This window comes from Papio anubis, chromosome 8, assembly GCF_008728515.1.
Source record: "Papio anubis isolate 15944 chromosome 8, Panubis1.0, whole genome shotgun sequence".
Classification (NCBI taxonomy): Eukaryota; Metazoa; Chordata; class Mammalia; order Primates; family Cercopithecidae; genus Papio; species Papio anubis.
Genome location: NC_044983.1, coordinates 87,231,438 through 87,241,347, shown reverse-complemented (window position 1 = coordinate 87,241,347; position 9,910 = coordinate 87,231,438). Strand labels below are relative to the sequence as shown.

Below are 9,910 nucleotides of genomic sequence, written 5' to 3'. Positions count from 1 at the left end.
GTACTGTTTGGGGGAATAGTTCTATCCAAAGGGAGCGGCATTTGTACTTTCCCATTTTCTTAGAGAATAATTTACAGTCTTTCTATAATCACCTTTTCTATGGTGACACTGGTTGAGAGGCCAATTTTCAGTCTTATGAAGTATTCTTACCCCAAAGCTTTTTACCTTAGATGGATATATTTCAAAGAAAAGTTTTATAAATGTAAAAGGAAATGTAATAAAAAGGTAAACAGTCAAAAATTAGAAATAGTGGGTATTTTTAAAGCATAAGAGAAGGACTGAAAAGCAATATTTTGAGACTGAAAAATAAAATTTTATGAGAGTTCTATTTTCCCTCTATGTGTATACGGGAGAGAGGAAAAGAGAAAGAGATCTTTGAAAATTTTTTATATCTATGTTTCAAAGTTATTCAGCTGAATAATTAAGATCTGGCTTGTCTTCCTTCTCCACTAGGACATGGTCATATTTAAGATTAATAACCTTTAGTGGATCCTTTAATGGTCTTTAAGAAAAATTGTTGTATAAGTAAGGAATTAGCATACATTAAACTAAAATATATAAGGTCATAATCTACTTACAGTTTTCAAGTTGTGTGGCATTTGCTCAGGATGGTGGGAACAAACAGAGCAAGGGGCACCTACTCCTGGGAATTTGAGACTGTTCACTAAACTTTATTCAAGCTTTAGGCACAAATCAATATCATCAGAGTTCAATGCCTGGATCAATGCAGTATAACATCCAGTGACAGCAATAATTACTAAGCACTTGCTGCTGATGTGAAAGGAAAGCAGAATCCATTTTATTTAGCATAAGCAGTTTTTGAACATTCACATTTGGGTTTAGTTACTTTGCAAAATGAACAAAAATTGAACAGCAGCAATATTATGCGGCTTACATTAAGCGTCAACATTCTGTGCTATAGTCTAAGTAATTTGTGAATTTCATTTATTTCTCTCTAATACTATATTCAAATTGCATTACCTTCCCAGGACTGTTAACATACTCTTGATGGATTGATTTTTTTTTTAAATTGCTATCACTTCCAAATAGACTCTCTTAGTGTTTTGTAGGCATTTCAATGAATCTTTCATCTTGATAACAATCTGTTTTAGATGAAATTACATTATGTCCTATGTTTACTCAAATCTGAAGAAGGGCTTTATCACAAAACTGGAAATTAGGGAGAAATAATCTCTCTCTTGAGAAGCAGATTAGTATTATGACCAGTGATAGGTACCCAGGGACATTTTAGTTCCTTCTATTATCTTAGCCTTGCTCATTGAGTCTTGAATTTTTTTTTGATTCAAACATATTCTTATATAAAACATACTCCCATAAGTAACATCTTGGAGAAAAAACAGTACATACCAGCCTGGTATGTCAGAGATAGTTACTCTTCCCACTATTACCTTGAAGAGGAATATCTAAATCGCCAAGGGCACTGGTATAAAAATGACATTCCAGATAGTCTGATATAAATGTTTCCTAAATTGTCTTTGAAAACTTAAATCATTAAATGATTAGTTTTGCTATTGTTTTTTAGTAAAGCTTGGGATATTATCAGAGGAATAACTACAAATATAAAGATTAGTCCATTCTAATCTTCAACCACAGTTGAGCTCACAACATTCATCAACCACAACTCTTGGCCTTAGTCAGCTCTCTTTTTTTCATTTCTTTGAAGAGGTTATATTGGCAGGACTTGATTAGATAGAGCTGATGCCCTGGTTTGTAGTTTAGGTGACTAAATAGAACCTGAAAAACAGAGAAATAGAGAAGCATGTTTAAAGTAAATGATGATGCATTACTTTGAACCTTGTTGAGTTTGAAGTTTCTATAGGATATTTAGGAGGAAATGTCTAGCAGGCAGTTGTACATGTCCACTCCTGTTGATTTATGTCAAGAACTGTCTTCTCTGGAAAACTTTCAATGATCTCCCAAGGTGAGTTGGTTACTCCTTTATTGTGCTCTCACAATATTTTGTTTCTCTATTATTGCTCTAATCACCCTGTATTATCTTTTCTGCTTATGGTTCTGCCTCCACCACTAGCTGTAAGGTTCCTGAAGGCAGATAATGTGTCCTGTTTATTTTTGAAATCTATAAAATCAAGTATAATGCTTAACACACAGTAGGCACCAAATACATTTGGCAAGTGAATACATGAACATTAAAGCTTCGAAGGTTTGTTTTTAAATTCTGTAGATGCAAAAAGGCCATTGCCACGACGACTCCAGGTCAGTTAAGAGATTCAAAGCACCTGACGTAGATAAGAATTATCATAAATCTCTGTACTCCTAGACTTTTATTTTTTCACCTAAAACACATTAATCTCAAGTGACAGAGCCACTTTCACATTAGCACTCATTTGCATGTAGCACTACTTGTGTTATCAAGGCCGCTGGCAACTAGCAAAAGTCATTTATGCCATTTGCAGCTTATGTTCAGAGGGGATTTTGAATCTTTGTAATCCATTTGGCTGTAGAAAGTTTTTATATTTCGAAAACTAAATTCTGAGAATAGCAAGAGCAGGAATAATATGGTTTGAAGCTAACAGGAAGCATTGGATAAAAATAAAGGTGACCATAGCCTTTTGGAAGATGAGAAAGTTGAAGGCAGAAAAGATCAGGGAGCTTAACCTGGGAGTTTTTAAAAGTTATTCTATAAAAGGATTGTGGAGAAGATAGACTCATAATAAATCTAGGGTGATTTATGTCTGGGGGAGCAGTGTGAATGGTTCTGTAAATCAGTGTTCCATCTGAAAACAGAAAGTGCACTAAAGGAGATTTTAATGAGGATTTCTTTACAACAGGTTGAGTGTGAATATAGCATTACCACAAGGGAAAATGCAGGAGCTTGGAGACAGGTACAACATTCCTAGGCCTGAAGAAATGAGCGAGAGGAGTCAGTTGCCTGAACTTGGAAGGATAGAGACCTTTAGTCAACGGGCATGCCCAGCCCAAGACAACATTGCAGACAGATAGCAAAAGGAACAAATATCCCACCCTTACTCTTCTTCCTTGTCCTCTGCCCCCGTCTCCTAATCATGTTCCCCATTGATGGTCTTCAACTCGAAGCCAGAAGTCAAAGGAACCCAGGTGATATGGTCCTTATAGGTCAGTTTTTTCCTGGCTGAGGACAGATGGAAAGGGTGCAGAGCAGATCTAGAAGGATAAAAGGAAAATAATCATTTATCACAGTGGACAGAAGCAAATGATAATCTCTACCATTTCCAATAAGTTGCCAACTTTATAAACATTTGTATTTACTTTGCTTTCTATTATAACACTTGTCTGCAAAATATACCTTTCTTGGCAGAAATTCAGCCCTCCGAGTTGTGAAAGGAAATTCAGTTCACCAAATCATGAACAAGTCATTTCATTAAGTCTTAGTCACAGATACCCCAACTTTCCAGAGTTGAGTGGTTCTCATTGCACTACCCCTGATGCCAAAGGATTGCTCAGGATATTTTATGGTGTGTGTTAAGCTGCAGCAGCAGTATGTTCCAACACTCTGGCTGAACTTACACTGAGTAAGCCTGGATTTAAAGTTCTGCGAGAGGCATATATGTAGGTGTTTCATAGCCACTGTCTTCCAGCAGTCACAACTGTGCAGAATTGGCAGTTGTTCCTCAGTTCTGGGGGATTCTTAGGATTGTTCTAGTGTAGCAGTTGGCTCTGATAAAGACATTTTCAAGGAAATGTGTAAACCATTCCCTTGTGAACACACATTGGGGTGGTTGACATGGGAAAGATTTACTAATTTGCTGATTGCTCTTGGACATTAGCCAGTTGCCAGATAGAACTCAACTGCTAAGTTCTTGTTTCAGTTTTTACCTGAAGGATTTGCAAAAATCTCTGCTTGTTTGATCCTACCTACATAATCCCATTATTCCAAATATAACTACCTGTAAATTTGGGATATCATATCTCATAGGATTGTTCTGGAGATTAAACACATTAATGCATGTGGCACACTTAGCAGAGTGCCTAAGAGGTAGCTATTTTTTATTTTATTAATTTAGTATTACTATTATTGTTATTAGCTAAATGCTAGTCTCATTACAGATCTGTTACCCATATCTCTTTATTTCAGAAATTCTCCCTTGACTTAGATAAGAAACCCCTGATTTATCCATCTTAGTCCTGCATATACCAGTATTTAACTCAGAAATTAAAGGCAGGCAGTCCATGAACTGGTACATGATTACTTGTGGCCAGGAGGCAGGATCATTATAGACCTGCATTTACTTCTCAGGTATCCAAAAGCTCAGTACTGACTATTCCAGAGCCCAAGTAGGTAAGAGACATTACATTCCAGAAAACATGGCTAAGCCTTAAATCCAGGGTGGTCAGGTACTTCCTGAATGACTGTTCCATCCAAGATGTACCTGGTTTCAGTTCATGGGTACATGGGGAAATGGGTGGCGGGATAGGAAGTGCAGAATCTTTCAGCCATTATTGTGCTGGAGCTGGAAATAAGATTGTGGTAATTTGGTTTTCCAGAGAAATGTGGGATGCTGGCACTTGCTAGTGAGGGACATGCGTGAGACAAAATTAAGGATTAGAGCCAGGCTTTGAGGATTAGGGAGCCAGTATCCTCATAGACCATTTGCCTAAGTCTTCTGCTGTCATGCTGGATACTACTGATGGAATTTTTTTTGGAGGGATGAGGTTGGGGCACTACTGTGCTCAAGAACATAGTCTTGTAATTCTTTTTTTTTTTTTTTAATTTATTTAATATTATTATACTTTAAGTTGTAGGGTACATGTGCATAACGTGCAGGTTTGTTACATATGTATACTTGTGCCATGTTGCTGTGCTGCACCCACCAACTCGTCATTTACATCAGGTATAACTCCCAATGCAATCCCTCCCCCCTCCCCCCTCCCCATGATAGGCCCCGGTGTGTGATGTTCCCCTTCCTGAGTCCAAGTAATCTCATTGTTCAGTTCCCACCTATGAGTGAGAACATGCGGTGTTTGGTTTTCTGTTCTTGTGATAGTTTGCTAAGAATGATAGTTTCCAGCTGCATCCATGTCCCTACAAAGGACACAAACTCATCCTTTTTTATGGCTGCATAGTATTCCATGGTGTATATGTGCCACATTTTCTTAATCCAATCTGTCACTGATGGACATTTGGGTTGATTCCAAGTCTTTGCTATTGTGAATAGTGCTGCAATAAACATACGTGTGCTTGTATCTTTATAGCAGCATAATTTATAATCCTTTGGGTATATACCCAGTAATGGGATGGCTGGGTCATATGGTACTGGAGGCCTGAACACAATGAGCTACTATACTTTGCGGCCACCCTCTCCTATATGCTAACCAGTGGAGCTGGACCCATGTCTTTGACCCATTGGTGGCATGAGGGGAACTTAAGCAATATTTTGGGTTTTAGGTTTTTTGTTTGTTTGTTTGTTTGGTAATTGTTGACTAATGTTTCCAACACTCAGATGTTCCCTAGGAAGAGCTTCTCAGTGTGAAAACTAATTGTTGCCTCTTCACAGTCATGAACAAACTCTTCCCTATCTTAGTAGGGTTACTAGATTCTTGCCTGCAGAATGAGTTATTGGAAAGAACAACATGGAGATGAAAAGGTATAGTTTCTATTTAGCAGTTATCTTCTCACCTCTTAAAATGTGTCTTTACTTAGATCCAAAGGCAGTCAAAATAGTGAAAATTGTTTTAAAATGTGACTAATTTTGTTCTAATATATGTATGCATGGATAAACATACATGCTGGTTCTTCTTGAGGTAACAATGAAAAATTATCTTTCCCTTGAGTTATTCTAATGCAATGAAAGGTGAAACTTTTACTGTTTGATGATGTAAATAGTCTTTTCAAATCACTCCCAGAGAAAAAGTTTATTAGCTCTTCATTGAGGCCTTTAAAGATTGCTAGTTTTCTTTGTTTATATCTCTCAGGGCATTAGCTTCTAACACGATGGTATTTTCTCTACCCTAGATATATAAAAAACTTTGAAGCATGGTGCATTCACGTTTTCACTCAAACATATATAAGATTTATCTGTATTTATTTGTTTCCATTTTTCCAAATAGATGGAAAGTCTATAGTTGTGAGAATAGGAAATGTGTGATTCTATTGAAGCACTCCTCACATTCCGCCTACTTTTTCTGTTTGGTTTTAGAAATAACTCATAATTTTATCTTAGCCAATAACATCCATATTAACTTCTGTATATTGTGGTTAGCTTAAAAGGATAATATTTAAGCTTATATTATTGAGTAATCAAGATGGGTTGGTACCATATTAGGAAAAATGGAGATAAATTTTTCAAACAGCTTCATGATATTCTGGACAGCAAAGTTGCCATCATTTGCTACGGCTGCCAAAGAGCTTTGTGGTGTTTTCTTTTACGGCCTCTTGGTTTTAAAAAATAAGAACTGAGTTTCAGAAAGGTGAAATGATTTTTTTTTATGGTCACAGAACTCGATAGTGGTTTTGGGAAGGGTGATTCACAATCTCCCAAGTTTTAGTTCACTGTTTCCTCTGCGTGACCATACCATTATCAGGAACTAAGGAGTTCTAGAACTTGAGTGGTGTTTACTAGGGAGGAAAAACCTTAAGGTTTAAGGTCTTTGAAATCAGAATAAATGAATGAAAATTTTCAGAATTTTGGAGGTTTGATTAAATTATTTGGTGATGATTGAAAATATAGGTCTATTATTATAATTGAGGACAAGAGAAAGAAAGCAATTGCAATTAATCTGAATATAATTAATTACTTTTTCTTGTGAGAAAGTGGTGTCTCTGTGGCTAGGTTGTAACTTCTTAAAAGAAAATCCGAGCGTGGTGGCTCACGCCTGTAATTCCAGCTCTTTGGGAGGTTGAGGCAGGCGGATCACTTGAGGTCAGGAGTTCAAGACCAGCCTCGCCAATATAGTGAAACCTCCTTTCTACTAAAAATACAAAAATTAGCCAGGTGTGGTGGTACATGCCTGTAATCCCAGCTACTCGGGAGGCTGAGGCAGGAGAATTGCTTGAACCCAGGAGGCAGAGGTTGCAGTGAGCCGAGATTGTGCCACTGCACTCCAGCCTGTGTGAAAGAGCGAGACTCTGTCTCAAAAGAAAAAAAGGAAGAAGGAGGGAAAGAAGAAAGGAAGGAAGGAAGGAAGGAAGGAAGGAAGGAAGAGGGAAGGACGGAAGGAGGGAAGGAGGGAGGAAGGAAATAACTATTTTATACTACTTGGCATCTTGTTAAGCACCCAGAAAAGTTCTATACATATTGTAGGGTGTGTACAAATATGTGATTGATGAATCAGGAAGAACTGAAAAGTAAAGAACTAATGTCAGTGTGCTTTGCCCAGTAAACAATCCACAGACTCCTATAACGGCTTTGGGAGGGTCCTGTCGATCTGAAGCCAAATAGCATTACTATATTCTGAGATGTATATGTGTGTATGTATGCGTGTGTAGGGGTGTGTGTGTGTGTGTGTGTGTGTTAAACTAACATTTATTGAGAGTTTACAAGATTCACCCTCTGTTAGGTATTAGAATTGTGTTATTTTATTTAATTCTTATTACACTCCTAAGAAATACATTCTAAAACAAACCGCCCCCCCCCCCAGAAAAAAAATGTGCATGGATATGCCCTGCTCTAGGAAAGAGACACAGATACCCATTACACCAACATGGTGAGAATCTGGCCTTACCAGAAAATCCAGAAGTTTCCTGCCTCTGCCCCAAATAAATTTGAAACAAATTGTCCAATTTATAATGATCTAAAATGTTACAAATGACAGGAAAGCTTTCAAACTTCTCTAAAATATAAAACCAATAAAGACATACATTTTTAAAAATTGACAAAATTATACATATTTGTCATGTACAGCGTGATGTTTTAGAATATATATACACATTGTAGAATGGCTAAATTGGGCTAACATATGTACTATCTCATATAGTTATCAATTTTGTGGTGAGAATGTAAAATCTACTCTCTTAGAATTTTTACAAATACAATATATTGTTATTAAGTGTAGTCATCATGCTGTACAGTAGATTTCTTGAATTTATTTCTCCTGTTTAACTGCAATTCTGCATCTTTTGACCTACATCTTCCCAACAACCTCTTTTGCCACTGTCTCAGCCTCTGCTAACTAGTGTTCTATTCTAGACTTCCATAAGTTCAACTTTTTAGTTAACAACATTAGAAAATAAGCTCACACATATACGAGTTGATGCAAATTCGGGAGTGATGGTAACTAAAAGAAACATGAGGTATGGTTTCTTAAGATCCTGAAAAAAGTCAAGCACACTGAGAAGAAATGTATGGCCCTTGACTGGTGCCTGTAAAACTCTTATCTTGAGCACCTCAGCAACTATAACAATAATAAAAGCAACCTAGACACTAAGGTCAGCTAGTTGGTTTTTAAAAATATGAGTGCCATACATAGCAAAGAAATTCAATTACAATAAAAATATTTATACCCAAACACATTCCACAGAAAATGTTTATTTAGTAAATGTGTTTTTCACTAAATGACCTCTCATATTACTGCATGGAACAAAATATGTGCAATTTTCTCTTAATGACATCAAAATGGGACCTAACCATCTGCCTCATAGGATTTTCTATCAGTCATTTTTTATAATGAATGAAAAGTAATTTAAATGTCCTATATGACAATGTTTATGATGTGGAAAGTAGTAGAATCTTTACATTCCGTGAATTTTGTCCACACATGTGAATGTCCTTGTTCACACATGTGCAGCCTAAAGTGGATGAAAGGATACTCTTGATGGCTTTTTCTTGCACTCCAATCTGCGTCTTGTTTGGTTAAGCACTATCAAAAATGCTCTTATTAAGAGTATTGAGAAACAGTTCTTTCTTTCACAAAAGAATCACCACATTCTTTTTTACCTGAAACTCATTCATCGCCATATGGACCAGAGCCCTGGGGACTTAACGAGCCTAGTGTAAAACAAACTTTGTACAAACAGTGTTACATAGCAAGATGGCATTTGCTCTAAGAGCATGGAATAAGAACCATGAATCAGAAAGCACATTGTTTTTTCGATTATTTCAAAAGAACAAATACCTAAAAGAAGAAACTATCCCCCTAGAATTAAGTGTTAAGCAACAAGCACCATGCTGGTCATAGCACACAGTAGGCCATCAGCAAATACATGTTGCATTGAATTTGTTGCCTGAACTAAGATAAATGTTGGTGAAATGTGAAGGCTAATTAAACAAGCTCACTTTTGAAATACGGCCTCTTAGTCTTTACACAAGTTCATAATTGACTTAGCAGAATCCAAAATTACTATTTTAAAAATAACAAAATTATATTCATTTATTTATATAAATAGTTTTTCAAACAGGAATGTGTCCATCAGCAGCAATATTAATCTGGATTTTATTAACTCAATGCCATGATTTCATTTTAACTCTCACCTCCACAACCAGTAATTAAGTACTTGGTGCTTTTCTCTATCTCTCTAGGCACTGGGATTTCCTTCAATACTGTAATGGCCCTGTGAACTCTCTAATGACTCATTGCCAATAGGGTCCATACAGTAACTTTAATTGCCTCCACATCTCCTTCTCTCTACAAAAATGGAATTCATAAACGCAGGTGTGGAAACATAATTAAGCACATAATGTTTTCCATCTCTTCCTAACAACTGCTTTACTTCATTCAAATTTCAGCTTGTAAAGCTTTACTCTCAATGGAGCAACCCACAGGAGAACCTCACAGATGCTAAAAACACATACGCACTATAAATTAATCTTTGCCACTTGAGAGCATTGAAGAAAAAGAAAAGAACTTACATAGTCCAATGTAATGTATTAGACATCTAGTGACATGGCTTTATGTTTAAGTTCATCTCAAAGTATACATACAGATACCAATTACCAACAGCAACAATGGAAAACTG

At 36.5% G+C, this 9,910-nt stretch overlaps 1 long non-coding RNA gene across 2 annotated transcripts in view; it reads right to left on the bottom strand.

The window, feature by feature from the left end:
- Positions 1-1,543: 1,543 nt before the first annotated feature.
- The window catches only part of LOC103886957, a 47,458-nt gene continuing 39,091 nt past the window's right edge, over positions 1,544-9,910 (bottom strand). Inside the window, exons 2-3 of one of the 2 annotated variants that reach the window (XR_002523886.2) lie at positions 3,004-3,162; positions 1,544-1,755 (exon numbers count right to left, since the gene is read on the bottom strand). This is a non-coding gene — a long non-coding RNA (uncharacterized LOC103886957). Of the gene's footprint in view, positions 1,756-2,770; positions 3,163-9,910 lie in introns of those variants that run through there. The other variant, XR_002523885.2, reaches the window with a different exon arrangement.